This window comes from Pezoporus wallicus, unplaced genomic scaffold (assembly GCF_028554395.1).
Source record: "Pezoporus wallicus isolate ANWC-B61680 ecotype Strahan unplaced genomic scaffold, APGP_CSIRO_Pwel_v1 contig_5785, whole genome shotgun sequence".
Taxonomy (NCBI): Eukaryota; Metazoa; Chordata; class Aves; order Psittaciformes; family Psittacidae; genus Pezoporus; species Pezoporus wallicus.
Window position 1 is genome coordinate 3,607,116 of NW_026641150.1, and position 25,208 is coordinate 3,632,323.

The following is a 25,208-nucleotide window of genomic DNA, read 5'->3' on the forward strand; positions in this document are numbered from 1 at the left end:
TGTTAGAGTTGCACTCTGCTCAACACTTCAAACAGAGAAGCAAACGTATTTTATGTATTTCCAGTAATAGATATAGGTGGTGAAGAAAGGCACAGTGATGAGGAAAGGATGGTGGTCCAAAATGACCGTGATTGCTCAGGGAAGTTGGGCTTCAACATCTATGTCCACCCTAGGGCATCCATGAGTCCTTCTGGGTATACCTGCCATCAGGTGTGGTGTCACAACTAAAACGTGCCTGGATACTGCTGCCAAGTGGGGATCACGCCTCAGAGGACCGCATCTGGAAAAGAGCCAGGTCATCCCTGCAGAGTGGGGAGCCCTACAGCTCCCTACAGCAGCTGAAGAGGTGATGTTGTACAAGGACCAGCACAGTCACCCTAGGGCAGTGCCAGCAGCCGAGATCCTGGGTATACAATCAGGAGAGCAGTGAAGTAAATTTAGATCTGTTGTCAACATAGATACTAGCACATAATTCTGGTGTCCTCATTTTCAAAGGGACCTGAAGGGCTAGAGAGGCTGCAGCGAAGAGCCGCCAAAATGAGTTGAAGGCTGGAAAAACTGTCGTGTACTTGGAGACAGGAAGAATCTGTTAATTCTTCAAAACAGACTGAAGGGAGATTGAGTTTCTGTGTGTAATTTCCTGTGTGAGGGGGGAAAAAAAGACTCTTAATACTGCAAGCTAAATCCAAGTGTATTCAGATCAGAAACAGTGACAGGCGTTTTCAGCTGTGAGGCTATTAGCTGCTGGAACAAGTTACAAAGGAAAATGCTGCATTTGCCATCATTAGGTATCTCTGAGTAAAGGCAAATCTTTCAGGGGAAATTCCTTTTCTTTTATTTCTTCCCCCCCCCCCCCCCTCCCCCGGAGATACTGGGCCTTTGGTAAGCTTTGGTGACCACTATGGCCTTTGGTAAGAAGCAGATGAGAGAGGTGGTCAGATTTGAAAGTCTGTGCGTTATTAAGACATTACCTCTACACACATTAGGATGGAATATAGGATACAGTCCTATGAAGACAGTGGAGATCACAGCCAGGTAGTCAAGCCTGTTACATGCCAGTGCAGTGTCTACTGCTGAGCCTCTGGGACTGACAGGTCATTTTTAAAATTGGCTATATTTCTTCCTGCATGGTGGCTGTGTTATAGTCACTAGAAAAAGGTTGCTTATACAATTGGAAGTTGTATGTGGGAATGTGGGATGTGCTGGCTGGATGTGGGAAGTGCTGGCTGGAAGAGCATGCGCCAGGAATGTGTTTAGGTATCCCAGATGCCACTTTCCAGTGCACAACAGATATACATCCCCATCCAGCCTCACGCTCTTACCTGTTTACTTTAGTGCTGCTGGAAACTAAACACACTCCTGCTTTTCTTCAGTTGCCACGTAACAGCCTTGTCTGTTGTCACAACTCAGCTCCTGCACTTGACCAAGATATCCCAGCTGTTTGGAACCATTCTTGGCCGTTTTCCTCCCTCCTTTATCAAATGTTAAATTTTAGTAGGCTTTTTCAGGAAAAGGTGGACTTGTTTAATAGAACTATTTTGCGAGGTATTTTTACCTCTAAGATGTAAATGCCATTCATCCCAAACTGACTCTTTTGCAATAAAAGATTTTATGCGCACTAGGGAGCATTTCGGACCTGCTGTCTTTAACTGCTAATAGGATTTGCAGCTATGTTTGTGAATTCCAGCTACCCCATTTACTTCACTGAGCTTCAAGTTTATATGCTGTGAAGAACTAGAATGAAATATTAACACCATACAGTTAAACAAAGTTTGCACAGTATCCTGGACTGTGTTTTTCTTCATATTCCACTGGAAAAAAGACAAAGGCACAATGAAGCTTAAAAATATCTATAGCAATATATGGGCTTTAGAAAACATTTTCTTTACTTCCAAAATACCCTGACTGACATATAATTTATGTGGAACATTCAGTTGATTTATAAAAGACCTTAAAAAGACCCATTAATCCAAATTCAATTGGAAACTGTAATAGCTGTAACTGGTCTGTTGTCACAACAGCAGTACACAGAAGTCATAGGAACAGACTAAGAAGATAACGCTGCTAAAATGTAAATGTTTTCCCACAGGATCTTCAGCCAGCTACAAACATTTTCATAGTTTTCAAAGAGATGTAGCAAAGATAAAAATTACGTTTGAAGTATTTTCCTTACCTATTTTCTGTGAACCAAACTATTGCTTACTCTTTTTATGTCATCTAAATTATCATTTTACTTTGTATTTCCTTTTCTTTTTTGTATTCCCCTCAGTGTATTTATATTTCTAGCCCATCCCTTCATTCCCACACATCAGCACATTGCCTACATGGTAGGATTTACAGCATAAGTTTCAGTTCAAACCACAAAAGGACTGAACCCTAATTAGATCAGTTCTAAAGCAAAAAACAGGGATAAAGTTCTTATTAACTTGAATTTTGTAGGCCTTGACCAAAGTTAATAAAGAAATAGCTCTTTTTATACAGACTTGGGTTTTTTAATCCCCTAAATATTTGTTCATACCAGTTATTGGTTCCAGAAGGATCTGCAGCTTGGGGACTGATGGAGCTGCTTGGTCTGCAGCTGCCAGGCTCGGTACAGAACCAGAGGAGGGAAGCCAGGAAACTCTTCCTTGAGGTGGCCACAATATATATGGAGACACCTCTTTGTCCCTTCCTGGAAGACACAGCCTGTATACCATATTTGGTGGGTACACACGCAGTAAAGGCAAGAAGAGTGCTCTGCACTGTCCAAGGGCAGCAACTCTCTAGCCAATTGATGAGGAGGGAGCTGGACCAAGACAATCTGGGAGCCCTGAAGTGATGGCAAACTAGATCATCTGGATGCACCAACTGAGGAAAGTGAATCTGTCCCACTGCTTGAGCAACCCTGTGCCCACACAACTGCCAGAGACCCTGCTCCTGATTCTCTTCCAGAAGAAGTTTGTCCTCAGCCCTGGGTCTCCACCCTTATCTCATCCCTGCCATAGGGGAATATGCCTGTGGTGGCCTGAATGCCCTGTTACCCTTCATAGGCTCCCTATCCTTCTGTCTAGGTGTCTCTGATGGCTTACCCGCTGTGAAGGCCTCTTGTGTCTTGTCTGGACCTTCCTCTGCTACCTGAGCAAGCCCACCGTGCAAAGGGTAAGGCAGCACATAAGCTATCAGCATAATAATCACATGAAGTTTGCAGTCATCACCGGGATTTTTAATTGTCGTTTGCAATGTGAGCAGATCCACTTCCCATCACACAATTTGTTTGGATACTAAAGGCTAGTCTTGTCTGAGCTGGTCACATGGTTGCTTCCATATTTGTTTGCTGCTTTTTTCTTGTTATTCATAATTTATTTAGAACCAACCCCGTTCAAAGTCAAAACAAAGACAGTATGTTCAGTCACTCAAATTATAGGCCATTCCCTAGGGCAATAACCCAAGACTTCAAAAATTCATACAATGCCTTCAGAAAAAAAGAAGGAAAAACAACAGCCTCATTATTTGGCAAGAAAGAGCTATGATTTTGTTGAGACTTGCCTGAAAGAAACATTATCAGATTTTGTTTTATCCTCTTAGCAAAGTATCTGTGCATAAGCATAAATTTTTCGAGCGTTCAGGGTTTAGAGTATGAGAGAGTGAAAATGTCCATCCCCGTACCCTCCATTTGCCCTGTGCTCCTTCAAACAATTCTCCTGTGTTGCGCTGCCTAATGACCCATAAAACATTGGCCTGCTAATTGCGTGAAGTGACTTTCTATCCCATGCAAAGATGGCTCGTGTCAGAGTTATGAACCGCAGAAGCGCAGGCTAGGAAAACTGTTCAGAAAGCTCTCTCAGTTGAAACAGACAACAGCTGGATGTCTACAGCTGCTGAAAGACTCAGCAACAAACTTCAGAAGAGGCCACAGGACAGTGGTTGCACTAATAAAAATAAAGATGTTTTTCTGGAGATGTACTTGCTGACTTGAAATGGCCTCTCTGCAGTCACATGGGGATGATGCTCACTGTTCACCAGCCAGCAGGCACACGGGTATGGCCTTCTGTTGTTGAAGTGAGCTATAGGATGGGGAAAGGGTAGGGGAGATGGGCCTATGGAAATGTTGTAAATGTCTAATCCCAAGCAGCCTTCTCTTCTCCTTTTTTTGCTTCTCATGATTTGTAGCCGCAAGTACACAGAGTTGCAGATCAGAGAGGTATTTCCTGCTAAATTGTCGTTCTTGCTGCTACTCCTACAGCATAGCACATTTAAACTTGGCTCACTGTAGATTCTTACTTCTTTTTTTAATTTCATGCTTTGACATACCATGCCTTTCTCTCTTAAGATCAATGTGATAGTCATTTTTGTGTGCTGAGAGTATACCATGGGGGAGAATTCCTGTTCTCTTATTCACCTCTACGTATCTCTTTTCAGTCACTTTCAGAAGCAGATAACTGAGATGACTGGAGTTAGGGTCACACATCATGATTGCTTCCTCCCCCCAAAAGAAAGCTGTTTTCTAAATAACAGCAAATGTGTGCAGACCCTGATTATGAGGAGTTTTGTAATGCTTTTCTCCAAAGCAGCTGTTGTTTTGTCAATTTTCATTAGTAGTACAGAAGCTTTATTCCCAGGGTACATTTCTTAGGCGGATAACCTGAGGTAGTGCTGTGGGTGGATCAAACTCTTATTTCACAATGGCTAATGAGCAGCCATGGCATAACAGAAATTTTTATGACCTCCACTTAGCTTAATCTGTAATCAGCTACAGTTCCTTAAGTGAAATTACTGACTGAAATTGAGTCCTGTGGACTATTAGAAAACCTGAAATGCATTGTTCACTGGTCACTTTACTTTTGGACTGTATGTTGAATTTTGTGTGTATTGCCTCTAATTTGTTAACGAAGCTATAAAAATAAACATCAGAAATAACTAAAGAGAAAGCCCTAATCATGCTTTTTATCCCTCATTGTCATATAATTAGCTGAGGTGATGCAGATGACTGACCGTTATGCAAACTATGTGGAAGAAGCAAGAAGGAAAAGATAGATCAGTAGAACTGTAAGAAATAAAAAGGCTCAGTTACCATGCTTTGTAATCTGACAGAAAACCCAACAAAAGAGGGAGAAAGTAAATCATATGATCCAGTAGTTCAGTAAAACCATCTTTATATAGAATGCTTTTTTTATAATGTACTAATTTTAATCACTTCTAAAGATAGAGAAAAAAACTACACATCCTCCCTTCTGAATTTAAAGAGAAAAGGCCAACAGCAGTTTCCTCATTCTCTCCCATGATGCAGCAAACCTCTGCACAAAGATCAAAGTCTTACCATAAATCTCAGCCCATGTGACCTTTTAATTTATTCCTTTTTAACAGCCATCAAAACCAGAGGAGGCTTTTACACTATCATCTGAAAGGGCAATGAGCAAGGGCAAGCCCTTGTTTTCCTGAAGTCAAGCAGGCTGGGAACTGGTGTCTCCTGCACTGGTAGAAGAGCACTGAATTTTGGGGTAGGTGTGTCTTTCACACTGGCTGCTGTCTGATCAGGAAAGTGATTTGGCATCTGTTAATGGCTGGTGAGGTTTTCACCGGCACTGCCCACACTGCTGCTTAACTCATCTGCATATGCTCCAGGAACTATTGATTCTTCCTTACTCAAGGACCAGAAACAACCATATCAAATTAGTTATGTTTCTCTCTATTTCTCTCTTTCTACACTTGACTGAGAGCTAGAATTCCTGTCCGGACTTGCCTTAACCTTTGCCAGTGAAGGACATTAATTCCAGAGTCAAGGAAATATTCCGTCTCATTTTCTCTTCTCCCTGAAGACTCCCCTTTTTTTCTCCTCACCTCTCTCCTGAACACTGACAGACACATAATAGATTCTGGGGCAGCTATGACTGTCTGGGGCAGCCAGCAGGAAGACACCACAGTCAATTTAGCAGGTCAATGATGGCGCAGGTATGAACTTGGCAGAGGCGTGGTATGATCTACCCACTCTCCCTTTTCTTCTGGGACATTGGTGTACTTGTTTTGCCTGCAGCACTGGAGTGACAAAACCACAAGGCTGTGGACACAAAACTGAAAATTGCTGATCAGATGAGGGTTGAGAAAATCCAAGATTGAGATGGAGAAGCAGGTGAGAAAAGCTAAAGCTGAGCAGGCAGCAGGGAACTGGAAATAAAAGCCCATAGCTCTCTTTGGGTTTGTACAAACTTCCTACTTTTCTACTTTCCAATTTTCTACTTGTACACATTAAAGTGACTCACAGCTCCCTCAGAACTGAACTTCGGGATGACGAGGCAAACCCTGGCAGAGAGCCTTCCTGTGCTGTTCCTGCTCTTGCTCAGCACTATTTCTCTCCTCCCACATGGCACTTTCTTTAAAACACTGGAGCTGGTTCTGGGGAAAGTTTTGAAATGCCAACACAAAGGCAAAAATAGGAACTTGCCTTCCAAATGCTTTTCCTATTTAATTTGATCGCGACGAGCCTGACAAGTAAGGGTTTTTAGGCTACTGCACTCTGCAGAACTCTGAAAGACTTTTAAGGGAGAGCAGCTTGTAAGGTATGTTGCCACAGACATCTTTCTGTCCAGTCATGCTCTGTGTGTGTATCACCCAATAACCATTGAAGCCCCTTGATAAATTCCATATACATTTTTAGAAGGGTAGTGCTCTCAAATATATCTCTACAAGAGTCATAAAAATAGCTTTAGCAACTACTAGAGAAACAAAACACTAGAAGCACGTAGGGTTGAGGTGGTCTCATTACACATCAAAAAATCCACACCAAATGCCCCAGCCACAGGAGAGGTTTTGGTTTGAGCTTATGCGTTACGTGATAATGCTGAATTTAACACAAAGTCATAAAGAACTACTTTTCCATTTTGTTTTTTTATAGACAGTAGGACCTTGATCGTGCTTTTAATCGCTGAAAAGCCTCTGCTTCTAGCTGTATCTGGTGTACATGTTGCATATATACCTGCATTTGTTCAGATTTATTATCTTACAGATAAGAAACCTCCACACGTCCCTGTTTTGGTTTGTCTGTATTTTAAATTCTCATCATGGTCTGAAAGGTACTAAAGGTGTTGTCAAACAAATATAAGTATTTTCTATTTGTCAGCTGAAAATCTGTTACCGCAGCTTCACAAAATAGCTGTTGTTCTGGTTTCTATGAGTTTCTGGTCTCTGTCAGGGCTCCTAGGCACTATGGCAATACAGATAAGTAATAAATAAATCTGCTGCCAAATGGTGCAGGTGCAAAAATAGTTGGTACCAGCTGAGTAGAAAATGGGTGCTTCCCTCCCTCGATTTGCTAAAAAAAAAAGAACAGAAACCCTAGGTTAGCAGTGTTTATTAGAAAAAAACAAACAAACAAATGCCACCAAGAACAAATACATTTTAAAAATGCCTCTGCAGCGGCTGGTGAGAGCTGTATATTAGTGCTCTCACATCCCATCCTTTCCACACACTCGTTAGGCAAGCACTGCCTGTAGCAGAATTTGCAACTCCTGCTGAGAAAACCTGTTCCCTGGGGAGGCAGTGGGGCAGGGCAGGAATCAACCTAAGGGAAGAGAACTACTGAAACCCAGATTTCATAAGGTCCTAAGGTCAAGGTTTCAATTAATTTACATAGTTTTCTCAATAAAAGAAACATTTTGGAAAGCAAGTAATTGGGAGGGGAGAAGGGAAAGTTACATTGGTTTTCACCAAAAATTATTTTGAAGAAAAATTTTGGACTAAACTAATCAATAAGTAGAACATACGAGTCTCATAAGGATGGTTTGTAGTTCCCAGTATCTGGCCAAAGGAAGCAAGAATCCAGAGAGCCACAAAATGCAAAACTGAGACATTTACTGCTGCAAGACTGAATGTTTCTCCCAGGTCTTAGCTGTGGTAGAGGACTATTGTAAGATGTTTTCATCAGAAACTCTGATGTCTTTAAGAGGAGAAGGCCAGAACATGTTGAACTTTGATGGGCATTTATCATTTTTTTTTCAGTGGTTAAATCATATTTGATCCTTTACTTCAAGATTCCAGATCATGAAGACGCAGGACTGAGTAAGAATCTCAGATTTCATTTTTCTGAAACACCTTCAAGCCTTGTGATAAAGAGCTCCTGTAAAGGTACCATCTAATCCTTCACTTCCCACACATATCCAGCCTTTCCTTACACTACAAGCTCAAGTACCAGGAGGCCATTAACACAAGCTAGAGGCACTGATTTTTTAATCTCTAGTTCGCTGAAATGTGCCTCATTATTTGTCTTTTCTTAACACTTGGCATTGGTAATAATTAATGCTGCCAAAGTTTCCCTTGCCAGGAAAGATGTTTCTTTCCTCTCCAGAGCAACAGTTACTCCTGTAACTCAGAAGGTGATGCTCACCCTTCTTTTCTCTGCTTTAGGCATAGAGCCACACCTCCATGGATTACCCCAATGCTGCTTGGCAGAAAACTGCAACCAGAGTAATCTGATTGACCTACAGCCTACTCTAGGTTGATCCAGACAATGAGGGCTACCAGGATGAGGCCAGCTGGGTTATCTCAGCAGTCTGTACTCAGTTTGTGGGTTACGACACCTCATACTGACGCAGTGACCTGGGTCAAGCTTATCTCTATGTGGGGCAGATCTCCACCTGCTTCTTCTCAACTTTTGCTCTCCTGGTGAGGTGGGGTGACCAGGAGAGGCATTTCTGGCTGGCCATTAGCAGCAGGATGTTTGCCAGTTCCTTGTCACCTCCTGAACACCACAGAAGTGCCAGATCAGATTTGAGAATCTGGCCTATTATATTTTGACTATTGTCCCGAGGATAGAAGAGTGCCCTCTTCACTTGTCAGCAACTCAGAGGTCACAAGTTGGCTGGTTTACCAAACATGAGAACAATTTGCCAACAGCAGGGACTTACACCCTAAAAGGAGAGAACATTCTTTTAGCTGGCAGCTTCCTCACCACCCCAAACAAAGGAGAGATACAGGGTATCAGTAGCTGCTTTTAAGTTATCTGCAGTGCTAACTTGTTTCTGAATTTTAGGCTGTCTTTTAAGTCTTGCTTGTCTATTGCTAACTGTGCAGTGAGCTAATACTTCTTAAGAGCTGTTATCAGTCACCCACACTGCCCAGCCTGGGAAACAGATGTGAAATTTTGGTAGCTCAATCCTTATTCCACTGCATTGGTGGGATCTTGCCGCCAATGACAAAGGACAAAGAATTAAGGACACGTCATTTTGCTGTGCATTCTCAGATTTCACCAGTCTAAAACACGTTGAAATCTGAATCTAAACGTGCTGAAAGGGTCTAGATTTCTTACATTTCAAATTATTGTAGTGCCAGCTACATCTAATGTGAATATAGAGATGAAAGTTCTCATATATCTCTAATGATAACTTACTATATTCTAATTGCATATTCTTCCTTTCCTGTTATACAGCAGCTACAGAACTCAAAAAGACATGCCAGCAGTAGATGAAGAGGATTTGGAAGCTCTCCGGAGGTGTGGAGGAGGGAAGAGAAGGTTTAAGGTGGACCAAAGGGAACTGCACCCTCCTCCTTCCGCACTGCCCACACTCATGTCTCTGCAGCCCTTCCCTTGGTTCCCCGCAATACTTTGCAACGCTCTGCAACACTCTTCCACTAAAGAGATGCATAAGGTGGGAAGGGAACTTGTAAGACACTGAAATGTTGCCCTCAGCTGTGGTTCAGCTGTGGCCCTTGCATTCTAGAGCACATTTTGGCTGAGCAGCAGGGGTGGGGCTTGGCTGCGTGAAGTTCATGGAGTTATAGCAAGAACACTTTTATTCTAACTAAGGCAATAAGCTGAGCGTGGTTGTTTAGGCTATTTGTGGGAAGATTAACCAGCCCTGATACAAGGACCTGCAAGTTAGGGAGCTCCTTCAGTTGCCCACACAGATATGGCTCCAGGCAGCCATAACGTCACTGGTCACCTCCAGCTCCTGTGTCCTCCCTCCTGACCCATACAGGTGTCTCAAGACCCCAGGGTATATCCAGTGGCATTAGACAGCTCCCTGTAGGCAACTGCCTGGAGTCCTCGGGGGCTGAGACTAATGTAGTCTTTTTTTCTAGGAAAGAACAGGCTGCTGCAGAGGATAATCAAGCATCTAAGGGATGTCAGATGAATTGTCTGCTAGAGGTTCATGTTTCACTTCTTTAGTCATGCCCACAGACTTTAGATTTACAATTTTCTTGTATCTTGCATAAAGTGGGACGAATCCCACTTAGGCTGCAGCAACACGTGGCGCAGGCAGAGTGGACAGCAGTCATTTTTTCAAACTTCCTTTTGGGATCAAATCACAAATCAAAACAATTTACAAACCTCCGTTTATCCTCTTTTTCCATTCACACATTACCTTTCTATTTTTGTGGTTATCTCTCAAGTTCCCCTTTTAACCACTGCCAAAAGGACAGCTATTGATACTATGTGCCTTTCCTTGGCTGCTTCCTGATGCACCACGTTTAGCCCCCAGGTGTGATTTCCAGGAGGTGAAGAGAGAGAAAATGTTGGCGTGCTGGTGAGCAGGCGAGCATACACTTTACAACACCACCGAGATGCTGAAAAGCAGGAGCTGAATGCTGATCATATCACTGCAGCATTGCGGGAGACACCTCACAGCATGGCAGACACACGCTGTTTGAGTCTCTTTGCCCTCTGCAAGGTAGTGGGTGTTACGTTTTACATCTCTGTCTCACTCAGATATGAAGGATGAGCAGCCTAACAAGGTCAAGTTTGTTAGAGGCATGCATATTTCCATCTGCTCAGGCGGATGGCAAACAGAGTGCCTGGCACAAAGCAAGACACTCTAAAAAGGAATTGTTTAAGAGGGAGTGTCTAGGCAAAGCTAGGAAGATGAGTGGTGGTTAGATACCATGCACTGAGACAGGCACAGATGTAACAAATCAAGCAAAGCAGAAAAACCTACTTTTGATTTTCAGAATCCTTCCAGCTGTATTGCTTTACAAGGCACTATTAGCAAAGTGGCAGAGGAGATGTGTGAGCCTTAGCAGTGATGTACCCCCAAAGCTGAAAATTCACTTCTTCACTTCTGGTGCAGAACCAGCACTGTGAAACGGTTCATGGCTACTGGCTGAGCCTTTGCTAAACTTGACCGAGCATTGTTTCATCTGACGAGTCTTAGATGAGATATCCACAAAGACATAATGATAGTTTAGGTTGCAAATTGAGTTTCTTTCGTAGTGGATAAAGACAGAAAAAACCTCTTTGCCTTTGAGGTGCTAAGGCACACTCTGAGAAAACACAATTCTGAACACCATTTATTCTAAATCCCTTTGAGATGAAAGCTGTAGCTTCACTTGTTTCATATCCTGGACTCAAGGATCTTCAGAGCACGGAGGTTTCAAAACCTAGTATCTTACAAAATCTGGTATCTTGAATCTACCATGAAATGAAGATGCCTGTTAGGTTCAGTGTTAAAAACATTTTATTTCCTTAAATATTATTTTAGCTTAACATGTTAACAGACTGTTTGCATATGTTTTGATTAGGCATGGGGATTGCAAAGGAATAGAAGAGAGTGGTGTGTCTAAAGAATTAAATTATTCTCTTTTCAGACTTTCAGGAGGATTTAGTAATTAGGATGGGAAGGACATGAAAGTAGCAAAAAGGGAAGGCACAGATGAAATTTTCCTGAGAGTCATCACGAGGATGTGTTGTGTGATGATAGCTAAAGGTAGATTTTATTGCATCTTTTTTGACTTTCCCCAAGTTTTAAGGAAATGGCATTTTTCTCTGTTGGCACCTGAGAAATGCAGCTCTTATTTGAATTCACAATGTCAACAGCTAGTACCTTCCTGTAGAATGCTTTCTGCAAATTTTGTAGATTTGGAATTTTCTAAGAATGCCTGTATCAAAAATACTCACTAAACTCAACCAGTGCTTGCCAAGACTGTTGTCTGAACTGCAGACAAGAGATATTCCTGCTTCTGGGGCCAAAATCCCTCTTCTCCCTGCCTGCCTTCAATGCTGATGTCTCAGTGAAGAGGAACAACACGGCCAAAAAAACGATGCTTAGCTTTTAGACATTAGAGTAGTGGTCAGTGGTATCAGAAGGGAGCTCACTAACACAGCAGGAGAAATACAGAGAAAGCCAGGCCCTCTGCTAGGAAGTGACTAGGACACATCTCCATGGCTGGACACCAGCAGATGGACCATGTGGTGATGGCTCACATGAAACAATGACTCGGCCACACTCGGACTGCTGGGATGGCTGAGCAGAGATGTTGGTACACCAGTAGAGGTCTGAGCAAGACACAGCAAGTCCACACAGTGCTAGCACCACCATCCACATATCCTGGCTCAGTCTCTTGCTGCCATGGGCACCTCTGCACTTGGGGACTGGAGACAATAGGTAGCAATCAGAGTAACAGGCAGCTGGGCTGGAAGGTGCTTATGTGGACATGTGTATGTGTCCAGCCTGGGGACATTCCCAATGGGTTCCTGCAGCCTCGGGACTGCTGGGAGCCATCACAGGCACTGCAGGAGGGGTGCAGAGCAGCAGCCATGGGGGAAGCCCCATGCCAGCCAAAATATACATTTGGCTTAAGAGCCAAGAAGATGGGTCAGCACTGCTCAAATAATGCACTGCATCATCCTACCAAGGATTTTCCTGGAAATCCTTTTCAGAATCCCAGATGACTCCCAGACAGCTTTAGTTGCCGTCATTGGTGTAGGCTGACAATAGGCAGGTTGCTAAAAATTGAACATGGCATAAAATTTCAGCTATGCCAGAAGCAAGATGACATTCTCTAAAATTAAGGGCAAACACTGTCTCATACATACAGCCAGAAAAATTAAGAGCTACTTAACTTGCTTTCTGCAGATGCTAGCCTATGGATATCAGTGACAGCAAACTCTTGATTTCTGGGAATGGCTCCTAAAGCCGATGTTTATCTTTTACTTAGCTTAATTAATAGCTAATGACAGACTCATGATGGTGGATAACTACCACACACCTTAATCAATGTGAAACCCTTACACAGTTCCTCCTGGTTTGTTTGGCTCACTTGAAGAGGACTATCAGCAGCAATTCATCACCTCTGAAGAGGGGCTGATAGGCAGCAGAAAGGGTTCTCAGAAGCTCAGCTCCTGGGGAAGGACAGCAAAGTTTGGCTCTGCATGAGCAGCCCTGAGGCCAGCAGCAGTAGTCAAGAAGGCATTTCTGGGGCCAAAGTCCCCTGCTGTCATATTGAGGGAATCACTGTAAGATACAAAGGGAATAGCACATCAGATTCTGTCTCCAGGATGAGCTCAATGAAAAGGGATGGGTTTACTCCACTCTCTTTTCCATAAGACTGCAGACATTTCAGGACTAGGTTCACCATTCTGGACTCACTTTTTATTTGTTTCATATTTAGCAAACAGAGGTTCACTAGAATAAGTAAACTTATTCATAAACATCTTCAGAGACCATGATGACCAGAAGAATAGGCTAGGCCCAAAGTGGTAACCTGCTCTGGACTGAATTGGTCAGGATGTGGAAGGAGAGAGCAGTCCCCTGATGCCAGAGGTCCTGAATAGTAGCCCCTGGTGTGCACAAAGCCATTTCACGGTTTAATGGTAGCTGTCGATGTTACTGATGTATGAAAGCATCAGATATTGAAGGTGTAAATAACAAGCATTAACATCCTTTAACTGGGTAACAGGGAAACTTTTAAGCAAGGTTTGATGTTCATTAATAGGTCTCATAATTACTCTTCAGCACTAAATAGACATATATATTTCAGGTGAAATAAGGATCTTGTTACAACCCACATGCAGCTGAAGTATTCTGTTGAGCTCTCCTGTTTATTTTAGTTAATTGGCCACCTTCCCACACCAGATAAGGTGCGGTTTATGTGCTGTTAGAAGTGTGCCAGACAAGAAAAAACCCACAAACATGAGACACGCTCAAAATTCTCTGGACACCTCCATTAACCTGCCATACCGTTTTTCTTCTGGTGTCTTGGGAGTGGATGTTTGCAAACACAGAGACTTAGCCTGAAACCTTCTGGCCATGGCAGCTTCCCATGGTGCAGGCAGCTTATTGTGGTACCATAGATTCTCTTTCTGTGGCCACTCAGGTAGAAGATCCTCTGCCAGCCTCCACAGCTTCACCAGTGTTTTCCAATGCCATGCTCCCGTGTAACTTGTGCTGCTACGTTTACTGGTGGGAACACACGCTGAACCAAGCAAGGCAACTGGTTGTGTTATATCGTTATTATTTTAAGAGTATATTTAGGTGGCTCGTTTCCCTGCTGAACCCAGGACAAGTACAAACTCAGGTGGAGCTCTATCAGCCCAGCTGAGCCAGCCGTGCTCTGTATTGCAGTAGCAGGGGTGAGCTCTTTGGGGGCTTGCGCAGGACACAGTAGGCATCGCTGACATGTGGTGTGGCCATAGGGACAGTTATCCATGGGAACACACACCACACTGAAAAGGTCGGCTAGATTTACCACCTGTGGATGTTGCTTTGTGAAGGGAACCTGTGGCTGAGCAGAGGAATTGATTTGAGAGACTGGGAAAAGGCAAATTGGTTACCTCTGGAAAACCTCCTCAAAGCTTTCCTCTTGGGGAAATGGAGATATACTAAATAAGGGTGTTTAGGCTTGCACAAATAAGATATACAAGCCTTTCAGGTAGCAAGCCCTAGAAGTATGTCTTCATGGAAGGGGAAGATGTGATGCTTATATGAGCCTTCATACCTGTACTTGCTTCATCCAGCCAGCTTCTTACGGAAACAGAGAAGACTGTGATTTAGAGAACAGCTTCATCTAGAGCACGTCCTTGGAGAAATTAAGCATTAGCCGTCAATCTAACCTTCCAGCTACCTTGTACCTACACTGTTTATCTCCATGTGAGACAAACTGAGCTAACAAATGGAACAATCACACCTCCACTGCATTCTTTTTTAATGACAATTTAACCAATCCCTTCTTCTTCATTTGTTAGGCTTGGAAAGTGATTGATCCCTCAGAGACATTGTCACTGGGAGTACTCAAAGCTGCGTATCTGGATGCAGAAGGTAGGGCAACTGAGGCAGTGAGACAGTATGACAGATTACTATAGACAGACTAGGTTACAGTTGCCAGATTAAGTAGTGCCTGTTGGCCCAAAATAAGACAGATGTAGCCTGACAGGTTAGACCAGGGTCACAGGTAGCCTCCTGCAAGCTCTTTCTTTTGTCTGTGGTGGTGAAGTTATTCTATCATGATTTTCAGATGCCATAGGTGACCTGCTATACATCTCAGGTCTCCTCACACTCTGGCTCCTTGTCATGTGCCTGCAGCTATAACTTCAATTTTAAAGTGCTGAAGAGCTGTAACAGGCATTTCTGTGACACATACATGTGTCTGAAAGCCTGGGCCCCAAAGCTATTTATAGGCTACTAGACATACTTACCTCCTATTTCTGAAACAGGCACTTCCCCATCACATTTGTGACCAATGTGACCCAAGGCCAGCTCACGCAATTTAGGTTTTCTTCTCTCTTGTGCACCCCTTAACAGAAGACCTAAAGTGGTGGAACCAAAATATGTTTCTCCATCAGGGAAGAACTACGAGCAGAGGGTAGCTCTTTTACAGGAGAGAGATTTGTTAGGGCAGGGACTCAGCCATCAGCAGTAGGTGGCTGACCATAACATCTAGCCCTGGGAAAGGAGGGACCTTGCAGACAGGAGCAGAACTGTACAGTGTACAGTAAATAAGTAGATCAAGGAGAGGTGTGTAAGGCCCTGAGAAGAGGCTTTGGGGGTTTTATAGATCACTGTTTTGGACTGATGGTACAGAGACCATGTCTCCAGATCAAAAGGAAAACAGTCCCAAAACGGCTCCAAACGTCCCTCAGGTATTCCATTATTTTCAATGAAGTTCAGCGAAATGAAGAAAAAAGCAAAACTAAAATACAAAGCACTGAAGCAGCCCACATAATTCTCCAGATACAGGCTGCCTCACAGCTGCAATTCCCCAGTCCAACCCATTTCACTAACAAACAAACAAGTGCCGAAGATCAACCTTTTTCCAAGTGTGTGGGTAAAAATCCTGCTGCCTCCTCTCACTCTGCCTGGCAGACTGGACAGTGTGATCATCCCTGTGGATGGTCACTTCACCCAGAGATGCCTAGGAACAGCCCCAGGCATCACGCTTGTTCCCTGCCTGGACGCTGCCATGCCTTAGGAGGGTTACAGAAGAGGCGGGTGCAGGTGGCTCTCTCTGCAAGAGCCAGGCTAGCCACCTCTCTGCGTGCTTATAAAGCGGTCTCAGCTCCAGGGAGCTAGTCAATGCAGGGTTAATGGATGGTGAAAACGCAGACTCTATATGCAAAGTATGACATCTTGTATTGTATGAACTGACTGTTCACATAAGGTAAAAACACGTTTTAAAATCACCTAAGCATGTAGGTGGGAGTGGTTTAATTTCTTTCAAAATAAAAAGTACTGAAGGGTGCCAGGGTTCCCCAGTAAAAAAGCTAAAACCCTCAGCAGAGGCCTGGGTTGTTAAATCACCTTTAACCATGGTTCATGCCTGTAGGTGAGGGGTAGACATGGCAATGCTGCTGTGACAAAGGAGGCAGGATCATGCTCTCTGCCCCGGACTGGGCTGAAGGGTGCAGAAGTATCCTGCAGGATGCCAGGAGCATTACCTGGCTATGGAGATCCACCTCCCTCTGCTCTGAAAGGAAAAGGGCTGGGGCCAGATGTGAATCTCACGGTGGTTCCCCTCAATTGCATTTTTCAGACCACCCCAATCTTGCACCTGAGTCCTTAGGCTGCATATCAGGAGACAAAAAGTTTGAGTCGTACTGGGAAGCGGTTTCCAAAGTACAAAATCTATTTCACTGGAAATGATCCCTAAACTCTGAGCATGTGCTTAGGGACAGTCAGGGAAAGACTGAAACGTATGTAAATGTCCACCCTGTCTGAGACATGAAGGGGAATGGCTTTAAGCTCAAAGAGAGGAGATTTAGATTAGATACTAGGAAATGATTCTTCACTCTGAGGGCGGTGAGTCCCTGGCACAGGTTGAGCAGAGAAGCTGTGGCTACCCCATCCCTGGCAGTGTTCCAGACCAGGCTGGACAGGGCTTGCAGCAACCTGGTCTAGTGGAACATGTCCCTGCCCATGGCAGGGCATTGGAACCAGATGGTCTTTAAGGTTCCTTCCAACCCAAACCAATCTATAATTCTACGTATAGTTCTTGGAGGTGAGCACAAGTTTAGTTCTCTTCCTGGGACTGTGGGGCTATGGGCTTGAAAGCCAGAGTCTGGGAGCTGGTCCCAGAGTGTGGGCAGAGATCTGGGTACCATGAACATCATGGGGTCTTTGTTCTGCACACCAAAGACGTTTACGCCCACCTCCTCATCCTTCACACCACCTGCTAGCGCTTCTTCCCCACTGTGACAGGGGAAAGGTGCAGGTTTGACATCAGAGAGAGGGTGAAAAAGGAAGACCCGTGACAACAATAACCTCCACGGGGAAATGTCTGTCCCTAGTGCAGTCTGTCCATACATAGTACACTGCTACCTGCAAAACCCCCACTGCCTGTGGCTGCATGACACAAAATCCAGCCCCAGCTCAAGGGAGTCGAGCTGAAGAAGAAGACAGCAATGACACAGATGCAGAAGGAGGGCATCCTTGCAGGGAGCCAGTTTTGTAAGCCTGTGGCACTGTTTTCCTGTTTAATCCCAATTAACTCAGGCTTAAAGGCTCAGCCGTGGCAAGTGTCTGATATGGAAGGAGTCCTTGAGGCAGCTCAGGTAAACTATATGCTTTATAACCTCTGCTTTTAGTGTCTTCTTTTTAAGACCCTGTTAACTTAGCGTATAAGTCACATCCTTTAACATAGGAAAGAGAGATAAATTTGAATTAGAAAATGCCTGGAAATTCAGGTTTTGATTACTATTCTTCCTCTGTACTTCAAATTAAGAGCAGGCTATTAATGGCAGCACAGAAATTCCTGAGTAATACAGTTTAAGCTGGATGCTTTAAACCATTTAAATGTAAAGAACCAGATTCTCCTTTATACAAAGGCACTAAAGTGATAGAAAATAATATTTAAATCCTCTTCAGACTTAAATATTTTCATTAAGAGCAATTTTTATAGTGTCTAATCCAGTCTAATCTTGCAAAAGATGGTTTACTGCATTTAGTACAAAGTATTTACATGATAACAGATAAAATGAATACTTCATTTTGCCAGCTATTAGAAAATACTTAATAATTCCAGTTGGAGCACTCAGCTGTAAGAGTTGCTGCTTTCCATTTCAGTGAACTTTCTGTTACAGAGAGGAAAGAAATGACTCCTCCACATGGCTGAGCATCAGGTTTCTTTGAGCATGAAAGCTGGCTTGTAAAGGGTAGGTGTTTATTGTTGCTTGTTTCCATCAGGAGTGTTTTCTGACATGTAAATAACCTGCCATCCGGTAGTTTTAAGCAGCTCTGCTTTAAAGCTCTCTTCTATGAGCCCTTGTCAGCCCATCCCAGCATGTGCACACACTAGCTCCATTTTAGGAGGCAGTCTGTAGTTTCTTTGGTGCTGTGCAGCTACAGCTGTGTGAAAAGCACTGCGTGCCAGAAGGGAAAAGTAGAAAAGGTATCCATGGGTCACAGGCTGGCTCTCCTGCCCTACTTCATCTCTGAATTCGGCTCTGAAGACAATCTTTACTACCTCAGATGAACCCGAGGGGTTGATTTTCAGCTAAAGGCTGACTGGGGGCAACTCTTTTTCTGAACTAGTCTTTACAGCCCATGGCCGGTTTTTAGTCTTGTTTTGTTTTAGCAGTGCTCATTGTTTAAACAAATGAGGTTGTCCTTGTACTTTCTGGTAAACTGAATGATGCTCTGGGCTCCACAGGCTGTACATGGTGCCTGAGTTAACTCACTCAGATGTTTAAGCTATAGCATCTACAAGCCCCCAGCTGGTACCCTACCTTGTGCACATGTGTGTATCTGACTTTGCATCCCAGGAAATAAAATGTTTGCATTGCACAAGCAAACTTACACCATGAAAAATCCACTTTGGTGACTGGCAGCTCAGGAATAACCCCAAGCTGAAGCCAGAGCCTCCCTCTGTATTTAAAATACCTAGGGACAACACTGCTTTTACACTCACTGAACAGAGAGGGGTGGGCCCAGGGCCCCCCTCAGCCTGTCAAGTTGCTGCCAGGGGCAATGCTCTCTCATGTGGCAGCCCTGCTACAGGTCCTAGGTTATGAAGTCACCCTGTCGAGCTCTCACAGTGCTCCTGCTGCTGACATGCCAGATCTAGCAACCAATTTGGATGATGAAAAAAGCAAAAAACAGACCAAGTTTTGAAGAAAAAAGCTTCTTTATTTCAGCCTAGCGGGGAGGTAGTTTGTGGGTAAGAATCAGCAGCCAAAACCAGGGCAAGGCAATAGCCGTCTAAGCCATCTGACAATAGTAAACTGAAAAGTGCCTGGCAGATGACACATTAAAACTGTCCAGTCTGTAATCTGGAGTGAAGGGAGAGAAGAGAAAGGCCAAAAAGGCAGGAAGGAGAGAATTTACACCCGTTGGAGCTTTGCCCTGGATGGAGCAGGACAGTTCAGACCCTCTTTCTTGGGCAGCCACACATGTCCCTGCTCCATAGAGGCTCTGCAATAAAACATAACTTACCAGGCAGCACAGGGAGCAATCCCCAGGTCCCTGCACTCCAGCCACACCTGCACAGCAAGCAGTACGTCTGCCATGTCACCATTCGTCTATGCAAAAAAGGGGATGTTTTGGGGGACAGCTAATGTTATGGTACTTTTCTGAAAGGCAATCTGCCTATGGCAGCATTTCATAGTTGAACACCAGGCTCCCATAAATAATTAGTAAGGCAAATCTTCGCCTTGCCTTTTATCTTTGTCACAGTGACTGGAATGCACCCCGCTACCATCTGTGATTATAATTCATGCGTCACTAAAACCACAAGGTATGCTTTTTGCACGGCTGATGTCCATCCTCCACCCACCAGCACTGCCCATAAATCTCCCTTTTATCCAAAGATGCTAGGACCCACTGGCAAAATCTGAAGACTCGCCAAGTATTTGCTTGAAATATTAATATATTGTTAAAACCAGGAGCTTTTCGCAAAAGACATATCTGACATTTCTAAGGAGTGTCTGGTGAGCTAGGCTATCTGGAAAATGTCAGTTGTGAGCGTGATGGAAGAAGTGGTTCAGAATAGTCTTTTGCAGTAGGAAACAGTTTCAGCAAGGACCTTGCTTCATTAGGAGAGATGCTGATAGAAGCTAACCTAAAACAGCTGCTATATTTATTGCCATCTTTAGGCATTTTGATATTAATAGCAATAACAATTACATCAATAACAACGATAACAATAATAAAACAATGGAGGCTGGACTGCCCACAGCAGGCTCACTGACCCACAGTCTTTCCTGCTTGTTTACTGTGCTGTACAATATCCCTAAAAGTGACTGCATATGAAAGGAAAACTAAAACAAAAACCAAACAAAACCCATCTCTGCATATTTTTAAGACCCACTGCAAGGTCTATGTAGGCTATGAAAACATGTACAGCCAAAGTACTGAAATAATAACTGAAAATAATAAACCCCCTCAGGCAATCCAAACCAAGAGCCTTTCCTTGTGTACGCAGACTTGATCCTAAAGAAAACCTGGGAGACTGCTTAGGGCAGAGACTTTTTATGCCATGGCACTATGGAAAACCAGGCCATTCCCCAAGGGACTGACACCACAGGTATCTCACTTATCTGGGTACACCTACAGGCTGATAAAATGTTTTTATCCTGATGATTGTTAAGGCGCCTGAAATTGCTTGATATTATGAAATACTTAGTTCAGTGTGGTCCTCTGCAATGCTGCCAGCTGGTTGGGAAATTATAGTACCCCAGTGCAGATTCTTAGGGAATAGGCTTTTTTTTCACCTCTGCCACAATAATGCAGGTGTAGTTAAACCATCCACAAAAAAGTCATGATTACTTTGTCTGAAATGGCTGGCATTAATGCTGCAGTGAGAAAAGGACAATGATTCTTCTGTTGTACAATACAGAGGTCATGACAGCCCAGACTGATAGCAGGGAAGGGAGGATGCAAGGTGACTGAGGACTAGCTCTAGATCAGACCTATTTTCTTGTGTGTTGTGGTGTGCTTGTATGGGCAGCTTTTGAAATAACTGGTGCCAAGAAGAGGAATTTTGACAAACTCTCATGGAAAACCCCTAATCTCTTCTTGCTTATCTTGGCATATCTCCACCTGTGGTGCCACCACTGGTCAACCTCTCTGACCCCCTATGGCACAGCTAGCCACATGTTCTTCATTCCTTTGGTCTTTACCATACCATGGGGAAGGGGAGAAGATCCTTATGAGGAACAGCTGAGGGAACTGGGGCTGTTTAGCCTGGAGAAGAGAAGGATCAGGGAAAACCTTACTGTTTTCCACGAGGAGGTTGTAGCAAGGTGTGTATTAGTTTCTTCTCCCAGGTAACAAGCAATGGGATAAGTGGAAAAAGCCTCAAGTTGCACAAGGGAGGTTTAAATTGGTTACTGGGGAAAATTTCTTTCCAAAGCTAGATGGTTGGAAAGAATTCTATGAATATTGCACGGATGCTATGGGTGCATAAAAACAAGCTAACATCTGTCGGAAATGGTATGTCTGCAGCTGATCCGGCCCAGGGGCAGAGGATTCAGCCCTGCTTTTCTATGAGTCTGTGGTATGCAGTGAGTCCCACAGTCAGGAGGAGGAAAGCTGGAAGAAGCCACAGGGGCACCAAATTTTCAGGAAGATGTAATAGCTTTGAGAAAAAAGTTAATGGAAAAAAGAGCTTTGGGGAAATGTGAGAAGTATCAGAAATTCAAATTTTGAAACTTGCCTGGGGCACCACTTCTGGAATAATCAAGCCGCAATAAACAGTATTGGCTTGATGTAAGGTTATCCTTACAGCTATGTAACATTCATTTTCACTAGAAAACGGTGCTAAGTGTGTGGGGTTTGCTATAAGATTTAGTGCCTTTGTGGAAGAGCCTAGTGAGAGGCTTTGGCAAACATTGTTCTGAGCTGTGCCTGGCACAGATTGTACCAAACAGAGCTTATAAAATCACTGGTAAATCCTTAGCCTTCACCTCAGCTATTTGCAACGTACGGTCTTGGAAGCAGAGCTGGTCTAACTCACAGTAGTTTGAATGAATCAGAGGCTTTAAAACAGTTCTCATCACCTCAGCTTCTACCACTCTGTATGTCTGCATGTAGGACTACTTTTATGGCCAGATTCTTGTCTGCCTCTGTAACAGCCTTGGTGTAGAAGTTCATATCAGCAGGGACTCAGGTCTGCAGAAGTTCATCTGTCTGTTGCATAAGCCATTGTCTCATCTATTAGGCTGCAGCTGAAAATTTGCTATCTAAGGTTTTTTGCATAGCAGAGAATGGAATTAAAAGCTACCTGTCTAAATGCAGCACCAATGGCCTCAGCCGTTTGAACAGTGTGGTGGCTATTTGCAGAGATCATGTAGAGTTCTCCAGCCCAAACTGAAGCAGATGGTACGCTACCGGAAACCTACAGTGTTACCAGAAAAAGTATTATAGGGTTACAGAGCCACTTTCACAGGGCTGTGTGTGAAATTATGCAGTCAGGGACCAGGATAAGGACCATTCCTGTGATGTGCAGCTTCACTGATAAAGGCAACTTCATTGCTAGGACAGAGTCAGACCCATCCTTCTTTCTGAGAAGAGGTTCAACTACCATATTGTGACAGAGACCTGTTTGGGTGCTGGAGAAACAAGGAAAGGGAGAGGACGACTTACAGGGTGCTAATGTGCAATGTTTATAGGACATGTGTGTTTTCACCTTGAGTGTAAGGCAGGATACTCACTTTCTACCACACTGCATTTAGGGTTTGACTCAAAGACCTTGAAAACTTCCCATTGACTTCACTGGATTTTGGATCATGCCTAAAGCTACCCAACAGCCTGGAAGGGGGAAAAGATAAACTGCATTTTTTCACATGGAAAGATCCAGAGCAACAGTTCCGGCAGAGAGAGGTGGGATATTGTGATGTTTTGGGGTTTGTTAGGGGTTCTGTTTTTTGTTGTTTGGTTCAGTTTTTCTTCCCCACAGCAGCTTATAATCTAATGCCTGGCTTATTTTCAATGCTGCATTTTTCTTGTTGAGAATGTTAGGGAGAACAGCCCACATGACCTTTGGCCACAGGGCCCAGCAGACAGCTGAAATGGAACAGTAGGATATCCTGCAGAAAAATGCATTCCATGATTCAGCCAGGACTCCCACAGGGCCAGGGAGAGCAGGACGAGGTTGCAGAGCTGTGCTCAGATGTCCTCTCACCAGTGTCATGCTGGGCAGAGGCTGCCATGGGGGACAGAAAGGGACCAGCAGCTGGTACAGGAGCACCAGATAACATTCGGAGCCCATAGATTCAACAGCAGGGTTTACAAACCCACTGCAGTCCTTGTGACTATCCCAGGGGTTAGTGAACAAGCCCCAGGAAAGATAAAGGTTTGATTTTAACATGAGCCATGCTTCTGTTTAGCCTGGGCCTGGTCCAAAGTCAGTCTTAATGCTCTGCTTTGTGTTCTGGCTGAACTAAGCTTTGCTTTTCCATTTCTGAGAAAGACCAGAGGGCAGGCTCCTGGTGTAAAAGCCCTATCAGCCAGGCTGCTGAAGTGAAACAAAAACATCATGTTTGTTTCCTTTCACATCCTTTTGGGTTAGAAGCAGATAGATGCAATTTAACAGGAACAGACATCCTAAAAATAGCATCTTCAAAACAGCTGGAAAATCAAGATTTTTGCTTTTTAATGATTACCTTAAGCAGCCCTGCTTTATGATCTGGCCTTGGAACTAACATCACACGACCAATCAGCCTTACAAACAAAAACAGTTTTCACACCTTGCTAGCTTTAAGATAGAGTGCCTTTTAATGTCTTTTCTACTCATTAGCAGCAATAACTTCCCAGTCTCTTGGCAGAAGTTCTTTTTAGTGTATGTCAATAAACCCACCAAGCATTATGGTCTTTTATTCAAAGAGCATTGATAAGGGATAAGCAAACATAATGGCACTAATTTCTCCCTACAAATGGCCACCTCCAAACATCAGCCGTGCTGTGTCACCCACCTGCCTGGGCAGGAGTTGGCAGGAGGGGCTGAAGATGGGGAGACCCTTCAGTAGGGCTGCAGTGGCCAGGAGGATGGAGCAGAAGGTTAGTATTATGGCCCTGTCACAGGTTTCTGTGCAGCTAAAGCGAAGTGCGAAGCCCAGAGGAAACCATGCAGCACCCAGGATACAGTGGATTAATAAACCCTGTTGCTTTTTCAGAGGCAGAGCATGCTGTGCAGCTGCTGAGATGCTGCCTTACAGCTCTCCTCTTTCTCACAGGGGAGCTCTGAGACATCTGCCAATAAACATAATGTCAGTAAAGAAAAAAAGCCATCCGAGTACAGATAATAGGGGCCAAAGCCTCCTTAGCTGTGGTTAGTCTCAGAGCATCTCTGTGATCGGATGTTGCCAACAGTAAATCCAGCTCTTGCACTCTCCCTCTTACAAATAGCTGTGCTCAAGCAGTATCAAGTACTGGCTGGGCTAATATCAACAGTGGGCATTAAGGGAATACACAAGCATGCTAAGGAATAATAAATGATCCGGAACACGTCCTTTCATGCCCATTTTAGAATAAACATTTATAGTCTCAGTTCTTCAGCAGTCCACAACAGGGACAGCCTAATGCCATAATGCTGAGATTTGTCATCTTGGATTGCACTGAACATAGACCTTTCTATGCAAGCTGTCTCATTATTCCTAGCTAACATAATTATCTGTGCTCATATTTTCCATGCCATCTCAATACAACACTCAGGCATTTCAAACTGATAGTTTAATTAAATTGTGGCAATTGGAGTTATTTCAGCTGCAGGAGTATCTGAGAGAGAGATAAACGTGGCACTTGTGTTCAGAGAAGGGGATAGACTCTGTTCTGTGTGAAGATGAGGCTTTCAGCAGGCTGAATTTCATTAGCATCCAAATCATCTATAAATCACACTCCTTTCACACATTTCAAGTTGGATGCTTCAAGATGGAAACCATCAAGATCACTTGTGGAAATCTTGTTTTACACACATAAGCAGAGCTGGAGATCCAGCTATTCCTCTGTGCTTAAGAAGTATTTTTATGTGGTTTAGACATCCTCCATGCAGCCAGATTGGCCTTTACTTTTACTAGCCACCAAAGACCAACATTA

At 43.8% G+C, this 25,208-nt stretch overlaps 1 long non-coding RNA gene across 2 annotated transcripts; it reads left to right on the forward strand.

The window, feature by feature from the left end:
• Positions 1 to 328: 328 nt before the first annotated feature.
• On the forward strand, positions 329 to 9,554 carry LOC130606233 (uncharacterized). 2 transcript variants are annotated; one of them, XR_008973919.1, is made up of 3 exons: positions 329 to 431; positions 5,344 to 5,477; positions 9,398 to 9,554. It is a non-coding gene; the product is annotated as an uncharacterized LOC130606233 (long non-coding RNA). The 2 variants fall into 2 exon arrangements; XR_008973920.1 differs by lacking the exon at positions 9,398 to 9,554 and adding an exon at positions 8,004 to 8,079.
• Positions 9,555 to 25,208: the final 15,654 nt, after the last annotated feature.